Source organism: Jaculus jaculus, chromosome 5, assembly GCF_020740685.1.
Source record: "Jaculus jaculus isolate mJacJac1 chromosome 5, mJacJac1.mat.Y.cur, whole genome shotgun sequence".
Taxonomy (NCBI): Eukaryota; Metazoa; Chordata; class Mammalia; order Rodentia; family Dipodidae; genus Jaculus; species Jaculus jaculus.
In genome coordinates, this window is record NC_059106.1 from 28190160 (window position 1) to 28211751 (window position 21592).

A 21592-nucleotide genomic window follows, 5' to 3' on the forward strand; every position below is an offset into this window, starting at 1 on the left:
CCAACCCTGATTCTCTAGGCCTCCCATTTAGAATCAGCTAACAGGACTTTAAATATTTTAGTCGGTGTCATTTTAACATGCATATGAACACACACACACACACACACACACAGAGAGAGAGAGAGAGAGAGAGAGAGAGAGAGAGAGAGAGAGAGAGAGAGAGAGAGAAAGTAAATAGACGTATGAGTTCTGTATTTCATAAGAGGGCATTTAATAGAATTTTGATGCCATACAAGCACTCTACTCTTTCTAGATATGTATGCGTGACCCCTTTTTGTACATATTTTTATCTCTTTCCTACATCTGGAAAATAACATTATTGCACTATTGCTTTTACAGCTGTGTGTTTAAAGTCCTTCATATTATACTTATAAGTGGGTGAAACATTGTAGGTTAAATTTCTGGACCTGTACTTTATTCCCAGAAGATAGTTCTACACTGTTCTCGAAATAGATTGTGATAACTTGTTCAGTTGCAATGTATGAAGTACTCCATTTTCTAAAGCAAAACATAGTATTTTAAAATATCTGCCATTTCACTATTCTGTTAAGTAACAAAATATTATATCTTTTTGCATTTCACATTATTTCAATATTTTTGCTATGCATTTAGTTCTGTACCCAGTCTTAGATTAATGGGATATTTGCATAAATTCATTTGTCATGAATGACTTAGTTCTCTAATTAGCTTCCTTGAATCTTAAACCAAATCATGCATTCTTATCATACATACTATAAGTTGCCACTACTTTGTAAATTGCTTTTATTTTATTGTATAACTTCTTCATACAGAAATGTTACAATTTTACGCTGTCAGATGTATATCTTCCGTCTGTGAACTCTTTGTTATCCAGAGTTGAAAATATTACAATTAATCTTCATATAGATTTCTCCATATTAAATTTTAGTGTCTTCATAATTATGTTTGAAATCTTAAATAACTGATTCTGCTGTAATTACTTTTGATGAGATTAGAATTTGAAATCCCACACTTTAAAAATAAATCTGAAATGTTGATTTCTCTTGTAATTATTCAAACATATTCTCGCTTGTATTGAATGTTTATTTTTTTCATAGAACTTTTTAAGTGTGCTTGACAATTATTCCCTTATTTTTGATCAATCATGTTAAATCACTTTTTTTATATCTCATGGAACTCCCAAAGTAATTTTGGAATAATTGTGGTACCTATCAATTGAATTAAATTGGTCTTTCTAGCTAAGACTAGTAAAGATCTTCTTCAACTCTACATACATTTTTACATTTTATTTTATCCAACATGAAATATCTCAGCATAATTGCTGATGGTCTTAAATTAGTTTAAAGATGTTATCATATAATGGATTTTGTAACTAGATGAATTATAAAGTTTATATTTTACTAAGTTTTGCCTAGGGTCTGGATGCTACAGTTCATCTTCTTTTATCAAGTTCATCCCTGAAACTTGATTGTAAAGGACATTGAATTGATATTACCATCAGCCTTAAAAATAACTAATATTTTTTGTAGAAGTAAAGGACAGCACCATACATTTCAGCCATAAATACCCCCAGACAACAGTGCAGACTGAATACAAAATGTGATGATGCAATATGATGATATAATTTGATGGCTTAGGTATTACCAATACAATACAAAATCATTTTCACTTGCTATAAAATGAACCTTAGACAAAATAGCATGGTCCTAGTCTATCCAATCACCTCACCACCTTTGTCCCCAATTGCCAAGGTCCAGCCTCAGTGTGGTTGTAGGGGATGTGCAGAATCAGCATTGTGAAGAAATGATGTGGACCGGTGGTCCAGGTGAAGCACACTCTAGGCAGAGCAAAACTCTGCTTCTTTATTTATACATAATATTTTTTTGCAAGAAAGACATAGTAAGTTATTCATGTGGCTTCTATTCTCTAAGAAATCTTGTACAATATTTTCCTTGGTTTCCCTTGCTTCTGCCTAACTCATGAACCTCTTGCCCATAGACATTCTGGTAACATCTTACAAAGAAAGTCAAAGATTGCAAGCTGCTTAACATCTTACCCAGGCTCATGGAAAGTAGCCAAGAGCCCTGGCAGGTATCTCTTGTGGTCATAAGGTGATTGACTCTTTTTACCCCACGAAGGGCTGTGCTAGCCACTCTCTACATAATATGATCTTGTGGCCTGAATAACGGTATGTTTCTCTATTTCTAATCCAGTACTGATTTAACTGTTTCTCTATGACCTTTCTTTGTTGCTCCATTTTACAGTTTGGTCCTGACTTTACAAGCATCTCCATAAAAGGAAGATTTTGATATCTAAGTCTTTTTCCATCTTTCCAGATAATCTTTACTTCATTAATGTATGCCCCTATCTATGGTAAAGTTTGATCTATCCAACCAGTGTTTTGCATTGATGTCTTTCCTTTATGAGCCCACCAAATTCTATTGTTAATTCTGAAAGTTACATATTCTGTTTCACTTCCTGTGTGGGCCCACCCCTATTATTTGAAAGATGTTTACATTTGCTCCCTAGCATTTCAGGGTCCTTGTCTAGCAAGTCATCTGTAGGTTCAAAAATGTGCCCATTAATTCCTGGAATCATCTGGACAACAAGAATTTTCTTGTAAAGAATGTTTCTTGGGAACAATTGGTAGGACATATAGCATAGCATTGAGAGGATCATGTCTCATTAGTTGAAATATACATTTGTGGTGTTGAGAAACTTTGTATATCCAACCTACTCATAGTTTCAGGATCCATAATTTATTTACCTGTTTAAACATTGCAGCCTCAGGAGTTTCTGTAGAAACATCCAATTCCTGGTTAATCATTGGTGACTACATACATACATGTGAATTGGATTTCTCTATTACTACTGAGAAGGGGAAAAATGAAAGCAAAAATGAGCAGTAATAAACTTATAATATGCCCAAAAATTTCAAGGAAAAGATAGCAATACCACAAGATGTCAGACAACAGGCACTCTAGGAGGTGGCTGGAAGACTTGTTGGCCCTGACAAAGAACCTCTCAGATGCCACAGCCCTGCTAAACAGCTTCCCTTCAGCGTCACACTCCAGAGGTGACTGTTGCTGCCATTTGGACACCACCACCCAATTCCACTTCTTCCCTCCATGATCTCTTGTTACCTTTCACACATCACATTTGCCTTGTAAACTTTCTTCCTGGATCTTTCTGGCACGTGCAATTGCCTGGATAATACATTTTCAGCATCAAATCTGTTTCTAATTAATTTTCTGGTTTATTTTCTTATCATTTCATTATGTTAAAGTCCTTTTGCTACTATAATAAGAAGGAAAGCCAGCATAAGTTGGCCTTTATTCAAATATAAGATATATTTGCAGATAACGATTCCTCAAGGTACCTTTTTTCAATCTTAAAATGGAAAGTATGTAAATATGTCTGGCTTCTTCTTTCAGTTTTGTCTTTCTCCTGTATTTTCTACCTTTAAATGTCTCATTGACTAACAGCTTTCAGGTTATGTGTTATAATTAACATTACCATCATCTCTTCCATACACAATCTAAAATTTCTTTAATCATTGTCCTATCAACACTTTGATGTGACTTTTAATTTTTGAAATATTCTATCTCTTTTAGTAAAACCTACTTTTTCATTTTTTAAATAAAAATTTGTGGTTTTGTATATTACTGAAAATGTTGTACTAACAATTATCTACTATTTGTTTTCTGATTATTTTTACTTTTATTTTTGTAGCAACTTCACCAAGATATATCTAAGGTTTTGTTTTACCATAGTATCTTATCCCTGGGAGTCAGTATGCTATTCAGTTTCTTTGTCTTTGAGAGCATTTTCACATATTTAAAGAAAACATCATTTCTTACTGCAATATCTTTCTTTCCTACAGGAATATTATATTCTTGTGGAATAACTCATTTAAAATATACAACTTCTCATCTCTTTTTCTGGGGTTACTGTACCTAAGCTCTATAGTGAATGAAGAATGATCTTTCTGCAGTATAAACAAGTAAATCATAGATAGGAAAGTGGCACAGGTGGATTGGAATGCAGAAACATAAGAACATTAGGAACTGAAAAGAAGAAGTGAATAATGACTCCAAATGCCTATGAGTTCTGGATGGAAGTGATTTGCATTTCTATAAATACATGGAAAACTCAAGGGGTATTAAGGAGGGAATAAGTGCTAAAAGCCAGGTGTGAAAACAAGCTGGGATCACTGGAGAAGAGGGACAGAGACACAGCAATGTGCTTGCATGAATTTGCAATCACTGAAGGAAATGGAGAGTAGATGATGAAACTCAATAACAAAAGCCATCACTTGTGAGGTTTTATTCAAAAATTGAAAACAACTGCCAGGGAATAACAAAAATGGAATCTAACATTATCAAATGTTATACTATTTTTATTATATGAAGATGTGAATGCTTCATTTACCATGAAAAAAATATAAGATACTGTTGTTTGCTCTCTTTTGACAAAGACCCACATATATTTGCCAGGTGTGATGGTGCACTTGAGACATGGAGGAAAAGAATCAGGACTTCATATCCAGCCTCAGATAAGTGAAACCCTATCTCAGAAAACTAAAAACCTAAAAGGAAAAAGGGAAGGAAGGGAGGGAGGAAAGAAGGGAAGGATAAAGTAAATTTCAGTCACTATATATTATTTTTTTGCTGTTACTATTTTTCCTTTTATTTTTTATTGACAACTTCCATAATTATAAACAATATCCCATGATATTTCTCTCCTTCTGCCTACTTTCCCCTTTGAAATTCCACTCTCCATCATATCCCCTCCCCCTCTCTATCAGTGTCTCTTTTACTTTGATGTCATGATCTTTTCCTCCTATTATGATAGTCTTGTATAGGTAGTGTCAGGCACTGTGAGGTCATAGATATCCAGGCTATTTTGTGTCTGGAGGAGCATGTTGTAAGGAGTCCTACCCTTCCTTTGGCTCTTACAATCGTTCTGCCACCTCTTCAACAATGGGCCCTGAGCCTTGGAAGGTGTGATAGAGATATTTCAGTACTGAGCACTCCTCTATCACTTCTTCTCAGCACCATGGTGCCTTCTGAATCATCCCAAGGTCATTGCCATCTGAAAAGAGAAGGTTCTTTAACCAAAAGTGAGAGTAGCATTAATATATAGGTATGAACATTAAGAGAATGCTTACTGGGCAACTTGGTGAACATAGGATATAAATTTTTCCAGGCCCCAGCAGCCGTTAAAACCCTAGGGCTCATGACTATCCCTGTTGTAGGTTTGCAGTACCAGGGTTGTATTTTCCTAAACTTCACCTTCTATGTTCTGTGGTTTTCATCCATTGAAATTCATAAGACAAGAACCTAGAGGCCACAGACTCAATAGAAACTTTTGTGTAACTATGAGTGTCTGACACCCTAACACCTGAGTTATAGTCCAACCAAGAGCTTAAAAGTGCTTTGTCGCTCTCAAAGACACCCCACATTCCAGTATCATTTCTAAAGCTGCTTGTGGATGCTCGTTTTTTGTGTGCTGTAGGTTGAACAGTGCCATCCTGACCAGTTCATTTCCATCTAGAACTGCAGATTATGATTGTATTTGGGAAACAGGCCTCTGGAAATGTAATTAAATTAAGTATCTAGCTCATGTTTGGTTACAGTGAATTCCAATCAAAAGACAACGTTTTTGAAAACAGAAGAACACATACAGCAACACAGAGAAGAGTAATGGATATAGAAGGGTAGAGAAATGGCTCAATAGTTAAGGCACTTGTTTGCAAAGAATAACAGCATGGGTTGAATTCCTTAGTATGCATGTAATGCCAGATGCACAAAGTGGCACATGCATCTGGAGTTCATTTCCTGTGGCTTGTGGCCCTGGCATGACCACTCTCTCTCTCTCTGGTTGCCAAAGAATAAGTGAAGTGTTTTAAAGAAAGAAATGGGTAAAGAGATCAGAACATGTCCTTAAAGCAAGGGAAGCTGACTGCTATCACCCACAAATCTTAGGAGACAGAAAGAGAATCTTCCTTATAGAGACTCTAGAACACAAAACACGAACAAACAAAAAAATCATGCTGATGGCTTGATTATGATCTTCTGCATTCTAGAACTGTCAGAAAAATTAACGTGTGTTCCCTGAAACCATCAAGCTTGTAGTAACGTATTTTGAAGCCCTGGCATGTGCAAATGTATTCTCATACTCCTAGTTGGGCTGCTTCTCTGACAAATAGAGAAAGACTGTGTGGACATTTCAGAGACTTGGAAACTATTTAGAATCATGATAAAATCATGAGAGATTGCCTTACAATGAGACTGCTGGCAGAATGTAAACACTAAAGGTGGTGAGGCAGAGGGCTTAGAAGAAAGACAAGAGGAATTTAGGGAGTAAATACACTATCATGGATATGATGTGGAAATGTGAGCATTAAAGGTGGTCTGACTGATGATTCACAAGGAAATCAGGAACTTACCATTGGATCTTGAGGAAAAAATTCCCTTTGGCTATAAAGTACCACATAAAAAGTGGAGGGGGTTGCTGGAGAGATTTCTCAGTGTATTTGGTGCTTGCCTGCAATACCTAGTGATGTGAGTTCAATTTACCAGTACAAATATAAAGCCAGATTTACAAAGTGCACATGTATCTCAGGTTTATTTGCAGTGGTTAGAGGCCCTGGCATGCCATTCTCTTTCTGTCTTTCTATTTTTGTCTGTCTCTTTTTGCCTGAAAATAAAAATATGTTTTAAAACTTCCAGAAATTACAACTGAATAGTCTTCAACTGTTCTTAGTAAGCTGGCTTCTGTCTTTTCCTTTAGTTAGAAATTGGGATTAGATGAGAAGTCCCTCCTCCTGCTGGAATATTTGGGACCCTGAATGATAAGGACTTGTGGGCATAGATAATAGAGGCTTATAGATCCAAGTCATGAGAGTTGTAACTTAAAGCTACAGGAAATTGCAAAAAAATTATGCCTCTAAAAGCTCAGATTGGAGGCTTATTGCTCTGGGCTATCTGTGTGGTCCAGCACCTGTCCATTGTAACCCTCTATTGACAAATATAGTCAAGGATTGACAATAACAAGAGAAGCTCTGGAAGTCACTAGTGGTTTCTCCCCAAGGCTCCAAAAGGAAAATTTCCCTGATTTCTGGACCTAGAACTGTGCAATAATTAATGCACCTTTCTTCAAGTCACAAGATATATAATGTTATCATGGCATCCCATGCTGACCAATGCATAGTGACACAATGAGATATTAACCTAACTCGACAAGATTGTTCACATTGAAATAGCCAATATGCAACCTTTGAGGAAAATATAAAATAAAACAATCCAAGACAAAGAATGGAAATTTGGTTTACTCTACTTATATTTGGAGTAGAGTTAAACTGTATATTATCCAGTGTTTATGGAATCAGAGAAAGTAATCTTTAAATATGACTTTATATAAGGTATTTAATTCTATTTGGCCTATAAGTCTTTCAACAAATAGAAAAGTGTGTCATAAGAATCAACCTATGAGTTTAGAAACAGTGGAAGTGTGCTTTAGAGACTGTTCACATGACAGTTAGAAAACAGTCAGACATGAAGGTGCCAGGGGAAAGACACACTTGACATTGTGCTTGTAGTGATGTTCCTCCCATTAGACCCTTCCTCCCAGAATTTCCACACCTCCCAAATTAGTGCTACCACTTTGATCAATATTCCTAATATTTATCTAAAAACAAAGTGCTACCAAGACAACAACCACAAAACATCATACTGACAAGTACCAACACACTAATGTGTTCTCAGAATGTCTTCACATCTAAGATCAGGAAACATAGTGTTGAATTGTAGGCAAATAGTATTTTGTTAAAAAAATAAATGTATTCTGACTCTTAGAGTAACTACCTTTAGAAAAAAAAAAAACATGGTTAGGCATTTGTACAATAAGGGAGTATATATATTACTCCCCCCATGACTTAGGAGAATGTAGTGGAGAATACACTGCATTACTAATAGTCCATCTTGCCATTTTCTAGCAGAGATATATGGAAATGGAAGAAATTGAACAGAATTGTCCAGAGGCATTGCTTCAGGAGGCGTGTTAAATGGAGAACCTTGGAAACTTTCACGTTATTCACATTTCACTCAAGGAGATGCTCCTTTTAATTTAAGCTGAAAGGATGAAGAAAATGCCTTCCATTCAGAGACTCCCTTTTAAGATGCCTTTAAAAGCCACAGAATAAAGAGTTATGACTCTTGAATAAGTTTGCAGGAGGTTTGCATTAGAGAACTAGATGAGACTTAGAGAAACACAGAGCATTAAAGTCATTCAAAGGGCAGCTTGAACCCTGTAGACATGTCTTACCAGGGTTGGGATCCAGGTACATGCTTTGGATAAGGAAATACAAAAGGTAACAAGAGGGTTCAGTGATGAGAACTGCCCATGTGGATCCCAAGGGACATTTTCCTTTAACTAATATCAAGTAAATGATAAATTAGGGTGACAATATTATTTTTTCAAGAATATGTGTGTGGGCTGTGTATGTGTGTGTGTGTGCTATGCACATGCATGTGGAGGCTAGAGGTAGATATCAGATGTTTTCCTTGATTGCTTTTCATCTTATTATCATTATTTTTATTATTTCCTTGAGACAAAGTTTTTCAGTGAACTTGGAGTTCACCAACTTGGCTTGACTGGCTCAGCAGCAAGACCAAGGCATTCCTACCTACCTTCCCAGCACTGATATTATAGATGTATGCCGCCAATCCTGGTATTTTCTGTGGGAGCTTGGGATCAATCCCAGGTCCCCGTGCTTTTGTGACAAGCATATTGAATGTTGAGCCATCTCTGCATCCCTCCTATTCACTTTAAATAAAGGCAACTTGCTATGAAGGAATTCTAACAGACCAAGGAAAAATTTTTATGGAGACTAACCCAGGAAGACAGCAATAGCTGAACTCCTGGCTGGTCACCCATGTTCATGAGCCATCTTGAAGGTGCTACATTCCCTGCTGTTAATACCTCCCAGCTGATGCTATATCAATCAGTATCAAGCCATCCTAGATAAGACCTGCACAAATTAGAATATCATTTTATATTTTCAAACCTATGTACAAAGGGCTGTAGTGATGATTGGCTTATCTGTTAAGAGACTTGTCTGGGAAGTCTAAGATCAGATTCAATTCCCCAGTACCCACATCAGCCAAAGGCACAATGGCTAAGGGCCTTGATATGTCCATTCTCTCTCTCTCAAAAAAATAAAATCCTTTTAAAACTAGGTACAAACAGATGATTGTACATCACAATCTTCTCCAATGCATATTTTCCTTTCATTATTTGTTAAACATACAACTGTTAGTATAAAGAAGACATAATTCACCATAATGTCAATTGGTTCACATGATAATTTAAACTATATCAATGTATCAGCATATAAAATTGAAATATATAAACAAGGGAACAAACTAAGATTTTGCAGTTCCCTTCATGTCACTGTGACAAAACTTCTGACTAGAAGAAGTTGATAGGATGAAAGGATGTTTTTGATTGTCATTCCTGAGGGGAAGGTTCATGATGGCAGGGTAAAGCATGCCATAAGCAGTGGCTGGACATCACTTCTGCCAAAGCAGGAGGGAAACAGAAGCAGTGGAATGAGCCACACTCTCATAACAGTGGGGGTGGCTGGCTACAACATCCCGAAGCCTGCAGCACTACCAAACTTCTATCAAGGCTCAAGCTCTCAAAGTACCAACAGCTGCGGACCAAGCATGAGTTTATGGGGGACATCTGACTCAAACTCCTATATAAGGCAACTTGATAAACACAACACATGTAGAGAACGTGCTAATTCAAGAGTACTAGAGCCAGGCAAGACGTGCCACTAGTTCAATAATATGTTTACTACATGGGTAATCAATTGTTCTCTGACTGGATTTGAGTCCCACTCAATAGGAGGGAAGCCCCACCTAGTAACTAAAGTCTAGTCAAAAGCCTATAAGTGGGAAGGTCATGACTCCTAACAAGGAAGTACTACTGTTGTTTGGCGAAATTGATACCCTATGTCCACTAAATCGCCCTTCAAATATTTATGTTGATGGCCATATATTCAAGCTTCTCACACTGTTAGTTAGAGAAGCTTCTATTTTTAGATGCCGATAATTGCTGGGGGGAACTACAACTAATCAAAGTGCTCAGAAGTAAGAGTTGAGTGTCTAGCACTAAATGCGGCATCTCTGTCACAGCATCCAAGGCTCAGGGAGCAGAGCTGAACATGTGGTGGAAAGAATGTGATGAACAAAGTATGCGGAGGAATCCTTTGGAACCTATCTTCCTGATGCGAAGTAGTGTTACAGAAGCAGATGGAGTCCCACCGAAAGCTATTTTGGACACTCAAATCATTGGGTTCAGTGGGAGACCTTGTTTGAATAAAAGGTAGGCAAGGGGCTGGAGAGATGGCTTAGCGGTTAAGCGCTTGCCTGGGAAGCTGAAGGACCCAGGTTCGAGGCTCAATTTCCCAGGACCCACGTTAGCCAGATGCACAAGGGAGCACACGCGTCTAGAGTTTGTTTGCAGTGCCTGGAAGCCCTGGTGCATCCATTCTCTCTCTCCTCTCTCCCCCCTCCCTCCCTCCCCCCCTCCCTCCCTCCCTCCCTCCCTCTCTCTCTCTCTCTCTCTCTTCCTCTTTCTCTGTCTGTTGCTTTCAAACAAATGAATAAGAATAAACAAAAAAAAAAATTGGAAAAGGTAGGCAGGGACTGAGGGAGATGCTCATTGCTGACCTTTGGCTTCTTCAAACATATGCACAAGTGTGCCCAAACACATATACCACACACATATACACACATGTAAATAAAGTCACTAAAAGCATCCCATGTGTTTACTGTGAAAATAGTCAGTTCTTTGGGAAAATATGTTTCTCAGATAAAGCAGATAGTTACATTTTTTGTTTAAATCTAAGCATTTATTCTGCACCTTTTTATTAGTGAGCTAAGGAGGTTGACGTTTAGGGTTCTTTTTTATTTTTTATAATTTTTATTATTATTTATTTATTTGACAGAGAAAGAGGGAGACATATAGAGAAAAAGATACAATGGGCATGTCAGGGCCTGCAGCCACTGCAAATGAACTCCAGATGTATGTGCCCCCTTGTGCAGCTAGCTAACGTGGGTCCTGGGTATTCAAACCTGGGTCCTTTGGCTTTCCAGGAACTGCTAAGCCATCCCTCAGCCTGACATTTAGGGTTCTTATGCAAAGGATCTTCCTAATGTTTTATCGAGTGATATTCTTATTTCCTTATTATCATTTGATATGCTTTTCACCCGTTTATTTATTTTCTTTGCTAGGCATAATTGATTCCTTTCTCTAGTTTTTCTTTGCTCACTTGCTTCTTTCATGAGATGTACCCTATCATGTGTTATCACCAATGGAGGTGATTCCTCCCCCTGTCCCTCTCCTTCCTCCTCCTCTTCTTCTTCATCTCTATGAAGTGTTTCTTTTAGAATTTTTTGTATAGCTGTTTGGTTGACATGAATTGCCTTAGCATTTGTATTTAAATATCCTTATTTCTGCATCAATTAAAAAATAACTTTGCTTTTTGAAGTTTAGTATTTTTGATTGTTAGTTATTGATTTTCAGAGTTTGGAATATACTATCCTATTTCCTGGCTTTTATAGTTGTTGGTGATTGTCCTGATGTGATTTTGATATTCTTGCCTTTGCATATGTGTTGGTTTTATTGCCCTCATGGATTTTGGTTTGGCTTAGTTCTGCATTTATTTTTTAATATTTTATTTTTATTCCTTTATTTGAGGGAGATTTTGTGTGTGTGTGTGTGTGTGTGTGTGTGTGAGAGAGAGAGAGAGAGAGAGAGAGAGAGAGAGAGAGAAAGAGAGAGAGAGAGAGAGAGACTGAGAATGTACAAACTCCAGATGCATGTGCCACTTTGTGCATCTGGCTTACATGGACCCTGGGAAATTGAACTTGGGTCCTTTGGCTTCGCAGGGAAGCACTTTTATCACAAAGCAATCTCTCCAATCCCTTGCTTATTCATTAACTTTAAATTAACAGTCTTAGTATGATTTGTCATGCAAAGATCCTTCTTTGGTCATTTCTATTTGGAGTTCTATATTACTCATGTTTAGATATCAAGTTATTTATCCAGTTTTGGAAAACTCTTATAATTTAGTTAAATACCTCATAGATTCCTTTTGCATTCATCTTAGCTGAGGTTCAGTCTCTTGCATTTACTCCAGTGTTCTTAGAAATATTGCTCTTATTCTTTAGTTTTTTGTTTGTTTGTTTTCCTGTGTCTTTGAGTGTTATTGCCTTAACTTTGTCCTTTAATCCCTGAAACTCATTCTGCATCATATTATCTGCTACCATTGCATTCTGATGTAGTTTTTCTTTGATTGATCATTACTTTCTTTTGCAAAATTTGTTTGTTTTTTAGCCTTGCTATTTCCTTCCTGACATTTTTGTCCATTTTTATGATTTTTCTTCAAGTTTAGTATTCAGTGGTTAGGTCTTGAATACATTGTACTTTACTTACATCACACATCTCTTTACCTGATATGTCTAAATGATTGTTAATTATTTGTTTAGAAGTAGTGCTCTAAATTCTTTCTCTGATAGTTTAGCTCTCTTATTGTTTGCAGCACGCATGGCAGGTGGAATTGAAAGAATGGGAGTGGGTTGTGGTGGTTTATTGTCTCTTACTCTTTCTAGTTCTTTGTTTTCTCTTGGGTATTTATTGTAGTAGACTATATTTTATTTTTCTTGTTCACTTTTTCCCATCGCCAGTAGATTGTTTTGACTTTGGTTTGTTGGTTTGTTCTTTTAGTTTCACAAGAAAGCAATTTTCTTTCTTTTTTTTTTTTTTTTAATGAGTTTTGTACTCAGTGAATCCAGTCAAGTTGGTACCATTGTTAGCCTCCTCTGTGTCTCCTGCTCCCCGGCCCCTCTTTGTTGAGGTATATGGGTCATGCATTGTGGAGTCAGCCCTCAATTATGGGATTATGGGTAGGAGGAAATGTCTCTGCATATGATGACCCAACACGTGGCTCTGACATTCTTTCCACCCCCTCTTCCGCCAAATTTCCCTGAGCCACGTTGGGTTCATTTTAGGTCTGCTTCAGTGATGAGGTCTTGGGAGCCTCTGTGTCTCTGGATATATGATTTGGTAGGAGTTGATTGTTGATCTCCTTCCCCCTTGTGCTGGTATGATGTTCACCAGGAAAACAGCATCCTTGCTTGTTTCACCAATTATTCTTAGTTTCAGCTGGGGCCCATTTGAAGTATGATGGGGTGGTTCTCTCCTTAGGATTTTCATCTATCTGAATAAAAAGAGAAGCAGATTCTCCAAGAGGGAGTAAAGTTAACACCAGACAAATGGGATAACCCCCATTTTTTTATAGAGTGAGAATTTAATAGGTGTAGGCCCTCTTGTAGCCCATGATTGGTGGTAGCTTGATAATGGATATGGTTCTGACTTGCTTTCCAGCTCCAGCTATATGTTCCATTCCACTGAGGGGAACAGTTACCTAAATCAAGAGCAATTTGTTTCCCACCATCGCTGTGCACCACTATTGCACTTGTGTGAGCATCACAACAGGCTATTTGCTGTTAAGTAGGTTAGACCATGAGTTGCTTGGACAGATATTGGTTATTTTCACCCAGACGCCCATGTAGCACCTTCTGACACTGGACGCACTGACTGTCTGGTGACTGACTCTCTTCCAGCTTCCAGCCATGTCATTCCATGTTACATATCAACTGCATATGGTGCCTTCAGCAGTAGGGTCTTTCCAATAACCTTTGGTGGGTCATCAAGTATTCTGACAGAAATCTGTCATTCTTTTAGGAAACCTTGTAGGTCTCTCTGATCAAAAGCTCATTGTGGATGATAGCCCCATGCTGGTACTGGGAGTTACAGGTCAGTGTTCATAAAGAGAAGGAAGAAAAAGATAAGTAATATAAAAGAGACAGAGAGAAGAGAGACAGACAGAGAGAGAAGCTGTAGAAGATTAAGGTTAGTCTTCATCGTATCCTCTCTAATACCTTGTGACTCAGGTGTTCCCTCTAAGGACCTGATGAAGGTTCAACCATTTGTTCTACCATTTAGGATGTAGAATTTTATGGTCCCTTTGCTGTTTGGCTCTAGATTTGTGTCCCATACTGCCTGCCTGGACATCCCCTCCTTCCCCACCCACCTTATTGTCTGGTCCTTGACATGCTTGCTGGGTATGTTGGCATCTTGAAAAAAACTTAAAACAATAAAAACAACCCACCCACAAAATGGGGCAAAGAGATGGACAGGAAGTTCACAGAGGAAAAAATTCAAATGGCAAACACACGCTTACAAAAATGTTCATCACCCCTAATCATCAGTAAAATGCAAATTAAATCAACTGAGATTCCACCTTATCCCAGTAAGAACAACAAGCATCAAAAAATCAAATGAAAATAAGTGCTGGCAAGGATGTGGAGAAATAGGAACCCTCATCCACTGTTGGTGGGAATATAAGATGGTACAACTACTTTGGAAAGCAATATGGAGACTCCTAAAACAGCTAACTATAGAGTTACCACCAGACCCAGTTATTCCCTTACTGGGCATATACCCTAAAACCTTTAAGCCTCAGTCCGGAGAGATTTGCTCAACCATGTTTATAGTGGCTCAGTTTGTAATAGCTAAGAGCTGGAATCGAACCAGGTTTCCATCACTATAAGAATGAATAAAAAAGATGTGGTATATCTACACAATGAAATTCTACACAGCAGTAAGAAAAAAAATGACACAATGAAATTTGAAGAAAAATGGTTGAACCTGGAACAGATAGTTCTCAGTGAAAGATAATTGCTGCATACTCTCACTCATCTACAACACCTAACCTAAATCTACCCAAGATGCCAACATACCCAGTTTTTAAATTGTAATTAAATTAAATTAAATTAAAATTTAATTTTAATTAATTAATTCATTCATTATTTTTAATGGCCTGTGTTGAGCTTCTCAGTTTGATCAGTTATAGAATATCCTTCTGCATTACCATTCTGTTCTCTTACCTACAAAGAATCTATTATTATGGAATTGGTTCGCTAGGGAGTGGTTTATAGAGGTTTTGTTTTTAAGAGAAAAGTATAGAAGATTTGAGTGGCAAAGTGAGGGAGGAATAGAAGGAGTAAATGGGAAGTGAAGTTTGGATAAGGGGATAATTATATGGGCTAAAGACATGCAAGGAAGAGTGAAGACTGTAATTTCTATCCTAATGCACAGCAGTAGATGTTTGTGAGTGTGGAAGAATAAGGGAAGTGATGAAGATTGTTTTGATGGGACAGAAGTTTTAGACAGCAGTTTAATAATTAATGCATGACAATTCAGGTACTGATGCAACATACCATTAGAGTGATTGGACTACTAATGAATTGGCAACCATAAACAGCAAATGAGATCTTAAACAATATCAGTAATAAAAATGAACAAAAGGATTGCAAAAGCAAAATCAATACACCTAAAAAGAAAGTGAGAAAGTTAGTAAAAAGAAGAGAGGGAAAAAAAAGAAAAGTCTTACAAGAGATACAAGCTAGGTACTGGGTATGCATATGGGCAAATGCCTTTTTCTCCTCTCCTCAGACAGTTTACAATGGCAATACAACAGGTAATCTGAGCAAATCTGCATGTGGGTCTTTTCTTTTTTTATTTTTATTTTTATTAATTAGTTTTGTATCCAGCAAATGCAGTCAGTTTGGTACCATTATTAGACTCATCCATGACTTACCCCCTCCCCTTGGCCCCTCTTTGTTGAGGTATATGGGCCATGCATTGTGGAGTTAGCCCTCAGTTATGGGTAGGATAAATGTCTCTGCATATCATGACCCAACATGTGGCTCTGACATACTTTCTGCCCCCTCTTCCGCAAAATTTCCCTGAGCCAGGTTGGGTTCATTTTTTGTCTGCTTCAGTGATGAGGTGTTGGGGGCCTCTGGGTCTCTGGATCTCTGATTTGGTAGGAGTTGGTTTTTCTGGAAGGAACTATTCCCCTTAACTTCCCCCTAGGCCAGATGCAATCAGGCCCCCTGCAGTTTTGAGATAAAAGAATGTTTCTGCCTTCTTCTTACCAGAGCCAACCTGAAAAATACAGAGCACTTCTGGAATGGAAATGGTAATGTTGTGAAATTCTGTGAACATTTACAAAACCTGAGTTCTTGTGTGCCAAGATGTAGATCTTGGGAGAACTATCCGTGTGCAATCTTGAGTCTGATTTTTACTTGTCCAAGAATAAAGAAAACCCAAAAAGTCATGACTCTGAGGAAACTTTTATCAAAGAATATTATGATCAATTGTTCATACCATGTGATTGTGGGAAAGGAAAAGTGGAAAAAATAAAATTGATTATGGCACCAAACACACACACACACACACACACACACACACACACACACACACAGGTTTACACATGGAAATGTCAGATTATGGTACAAAATATTTTGCTTCTTAATGCTTTCATTTAAGTACATGTATAGGTTACTTTTCCCACAACAGAATAGTTACATTTCACTTTTAAAATTTTTCCTATAACATAAGATATATGAAATTATAACTATTTTTACAAAGTGTCTCAAACATATAGGATCAAAACTGAAGAAATTTCAAACTCAAAAATCATGCTGCCATCTTAGAGGAAAATTATTAGTTGGGTGCACATCATTTCTTGAAAAATAAGTCTCTCTCTCTCTCTCTCTCTCTCTCTCTCTCTCTCTCTATATATATATATATATATATATATATATATATAAACTTATCAATGAAAATTTTTCATTATCTTCAAATTACATGTCTAGGAATTAATTATTCTAAGCTAGCAATTTCATGATCATAAAGCCACCTCAATGATTGAATGTGTAATAGCTTATTATATCATATGGATAGTCATTGATAGAGTAATTTACATAATGATTCATTTTATAATGTAATTCTAACTTTGATCAGGGTACATACTAACCTGCCAGTTCTTTATTCAATGTGTGGAACAATTGATTTGACTGTCCTTTTTTCCAAGACAGGTTTGATGTTATACTATATTCCAAGTTTCAGATTTGACAATTTCATAGTCTCACAAACTGAAATGTAGTCTACTTGCAGTGCACCTATAGAGATCTTTCCCCTTGTAATACAACTAATATAAGATGGCTATAGTGAGGGCTCATGTTACTGAGAATTCAATGCACCAAGAAAATGTACTAAGCATTGCAATCACACATTATAAAAATCATATGATGATGTGAGAAAAGGATTCTAAGGGAATGGAAAATTTTGCATTTAATTGAATCAAACAACTTACTGAGTTGTCCATAATCTGCTATATATTTTTCTGTTTTATTATTTTTTTTAGCCCTTATGGATTTTTTTTTTCTCATACATGTGAGTATTCTCTAAAACATAGCTTTGCAGAAGTTAGCACCTGCCACCACTGTGTTTGGCTGAGTCACCAATTTGTTGTAACCTGTAGCTTCCCTGTCACTTCTCTGCCTCTTTCCTCTCACTAAACCTAGTTTCTTGGCAGTCGTTAAACTTTCTGCCACTGCCACAGCTCCTGCTGCTGCTGGAACGTCCATGTTTTCATGATGTAGCAAACTATTGACCTCACCCACATAGAGACCAGAGCTTCTGCTTCCAAATTTTTATCCCTTTATGTGTCCAAAAATGTGAAGTTTGGTTGTTGTAATTGCTAAAATCATTGTAGCTTCCACCACCTCCAAAATTGCCTCCATGACTTCTTTATTTATGAGAGAGAGGAAAAATGGTTGTGTCAGGGTCTCTTGCCACTGCAAATGAACTTCAGACACATGAATCACTTTGTGCATCTGGGTTTATGTGGATACTGAGGATTTGAAATCATGCCCACAGGCTTTGTAAGCTTAATACCGTTAACCCATAAACTATCGCCCTTGGAGTACATGGTATTTGCATATAACATGAACACACAGTGGGTATGTACACTCCATTGTTCAAAATGGCTCCTCGGGGCTGGGTGTGTGGTACATGCCTTTAATCCCAGTACTTGGAGGCAGAGGTAGGAGGATCGCAATGAGTCTGAGGCCACCCTGAGACTACATAGGGAGTTCCAGATCCACCTGAAACAGAGTGCAACCCTACCTTGAGAAAGAAAACAAACAAACAAACAAAAGCAAGGCTCCTTAGAATCTTATTCTTTGTTTTGAAGTTCAGTCCTCTGAAGAAAAGACTTTGCAGCTGTTTATTTAGGACTCCTTAGAAGACTCTGATTCAGATATGATGACCATGGGATGCAAGGCTTCCATTAGGTTTCCTCAGCCAGAAAGGAGACAGCCACTATCTTTTCTTATTGATTGCTTTTGACAATGCATCTCCATCTATAAGCACACTGTTTGACCCTTGCTCCTAATAAATTTCCATCAAGAATATATTGATGAGATTACTTCATGAGAAATCAAGTACCACACTGACAGTCTGTACCTCATTATTGGCCTTATACATTCAGGGTAAAGGAAAAACAACTTGTCTGTCTTTGAGAATCAAAGAATTTAAAATATTAAAATTAAGGAAACCTTCATTATTTTCAAGAACAAACACTTCAATTTATCAAAACAATGGTGAAACTGAGCCTTAGGTAAATGGTCATACATATACTATGAACCATTTTCATGTATATGCCCATGCTTAAGTATATATCCATCTCAAGCTCTACTGGGATTTGATTGCAAAAATTGGTGGGCCTTGCAGTTTAATAACCCAGCTTCACTTTCTCTTTCCTCTTGCTCTGTTTCCTGGCTGCATTTCATGTCCCAGTCTTCTTCTGCTATATTCCCCAGGCCTGGCCTCTGTACCTAGAAGCCAGAACAAACCCTTTCTTCCTTAATCTGCTCTTGTTAGGTATTAGGTCACAGGAATGAGAAGAGTTAGTCATGGATACTCTTACTTCCATTCCATGCAAATGTTGATGTGTGTGCGCAGACACTCTCTGATATTCTTCACATTCTTCAGCAATGCTTCTCCAGATGTTACTTCCTTTGTTAACTAACTTCAACCTTATGTTCGCTGTGACACCTGAACCATTTTCTCAATTGATATCCTAAATCTCTTGAGTTTTTATCATTACTACTTGGTTGAAAATGTGTGGATGTGATTTAGTACTAACATGTCATTTATATTACCCTGATTTGGATCCTGGAACATTTGGGTAACTTCAGTGAATGTTCATTGCTTTATGATCCACAAAGGTACACAAAATGTCTCATTTTCAATCTTTTGTCATAATAATTTAAACTATTCTAGCTTGAGTCCTTTAATTTACATCTAATATTAATATATGTATTCATTTCATATGCCCAGTGAAGGCAGGGATATATCACAATTTGTACCCCATGAGTTTAGTTTGCAGCATATGTCACAATAAGCATATGTCTCTTAGTAATTTCAATAGAAGAAAACATAATATTGAGGAAAGATCATAGAACTCTTTTAATCGAACACTCACAAAGTGAAAGAAATAATGCACAAAGCATAACTGTCTTATCTAAAGCCACATGGGATAATTTACACAGTACTATGATTACAATTCAGTTACGTGTTTGTGAGTCAATACTAGTATCCATCATGCTCTATATTAGTAATATTTCCTTGTTAATTAGAACCTATATGACAATTTAGATCAATAAAATTGCAATAATCAAAGAAGTGATTCAATTATGCTCTTTGTTCCTCAGATAACTCCACTGCTATTGTCCTACTCCGTAATCACTTAAATACCAACTGAGAGACGGGACAATGTAAAGCATCCCAAGCCTGATGTTCATACATGCCTCTGTACCAGCACTTCTGTTGCCTTATGTAAGTAAGATTCTGCCTTGTGTTCTTACCTGAATGATGGTGTTGGTTTGTCAGTACTTAATTGATTGCTTCTTCCCATCAAGAAGTCTCTATACTGAAAGGAAATTATTGGGAGTCTTAATGACCAACTGCCATCGCCAAAACATTCAAATAGTTTCCACTGAAACCTTGCATGTTACACTGTGTGTATACCCTTGGTAAAGATTATTTATTTGAACGAGAGAGAGAGAGAAAGAGAAAAAGACAGAATGGACATGACAGGGGCTCTTTTCCCTGCAAATGAATCCAGAAGAATGCCCCAAATTTTGTATCTGGCCTGACATTTTACATGGTGGCCAAGAACTGAACCAAGGGCAGCAGACATTGTAAGCAAGCACTTTTAACTGCTGATCCATTTCCACAGCCTTCTAGGTACATTTTAAACAAGAGGAACTCTAGGAGGTCACATCACTTGTGAAAGATTAATTAGTGACTACATTAGGGAAGCATCAACATTTAGACTACATGAGTTGAAACAGCACAGCCCTCACTCCTTACTACAGGATCACACTGTCTTTCCACAATGCATGCCTCTAGAATCACGAGCTCATTCCCTATTGACACTGATATGACTTTCTCTGTGCTATTGTTTGTTTGTGGTTGGCATTAACACAGACCTAAATAATGAAATCACTTTGCTTCCTTTCCATGTCTTCAAAGACGAGCTCCCTGAAAGCCTAGTCCCTTCAAGTTGAGAATCTAATTTGTTTTATTTATGCCTCTTAATTAGTTCAACTAATGGGAGCATCAGGAAGATAACACATAATTAAGCAGAATACCCTTTAGCTTTGGAATGCACATTGTGATTTTACTTGTAAATTCCATCTCCTGTGCATTTTGTAGGTCATGACTAAGATAGATTCACTTTGAGAAAGTCTCAAGGAGTTGGTATAGTTCTTTCAAGATAGTGTTTGCTACCATGTGCCAGGCACTGCAGAGGATGCTAAGAACATGGAGATTGCCAAAGATATATGCCCCTACCCTAAATTAAGTTGAATGCTAAAAGAAAAACAAACAGCCTTGGCACCAAAAATGTCAGTATACTTTCAAATGTAGTGACAGAAATTTGTACAGTATACTGTGGGAGGACAAAGAGGGTCATTGACAAGACAAGGTAGATGCTGAGATAGCCATGAGTGTTGACACATGAGTGGTCAGACAAAGACACTGTGAAGGAAGGGACCATTGCTTGATGCTGAGGAATGTTTAGTTGAATTGATTAGAGATGAAGAAACTCCAGGACAGATGTTTGTTCAGCATAACATTACAAAAACAGGAATGAAATCAGAGGATACACTGCCTCCAAAATAACCTCCAAAGATCCTAGACATCTTGGTTTTGACAAAACCAAAATCATGGCATTGAGCCAGCTGTTGTGGTGAATATCTGCAATCTCACCCCTCCGATGGCTAAGACAGGAAAATCCTGAGTATGAGGCCAACTTGTCTCAAAAAAATCAGGGAGAGTAGATGGGAAAATTATTTCATAAAACATTTTTTGTATGCATTTTACTTAACCAACATTACATTTTAATTTGCTTTAATTGAAAGAGCTGCAATTCCAGACATTATGGCACCTGCCTATCAACCTAGGATTTCAGAATTTAGGAGGTTGCATAGTAAATTCAAAGCAAGATATACTGCATCCCTGGCTCAAAAACAAACAGGAGCTGGGCATGGTAGTGCACACCTTTAATCTCAGCACTCAGGAAGTATAGGTAGGAGGATTGCTGTGAATTCAAGGC

At 37.4% G+C, this 21592-nt stretch overlaps 1 long non-coding RNA gene across 2 annotated transcripts in view; it reads left to right on the plus strand.

The window, feature by feature from the left end:
* The window catches only part of LOC123460896, a 42181-nt gene that overhangs the window by 11949 nt on the left and 8640 nt on the right, over positions 1-21592 (plus strand). For both annotated transcript variants that reach the window (XR_006637271.1, XR_006637272.1), the window contains exon 2: positions 19686-19809. This is a non-coding gene — a long non-coding RNA (uncharacterized LOC123460896). The remainder of the gene's footprint in view (positions 1-19685; positions 19810-21592) is intronic.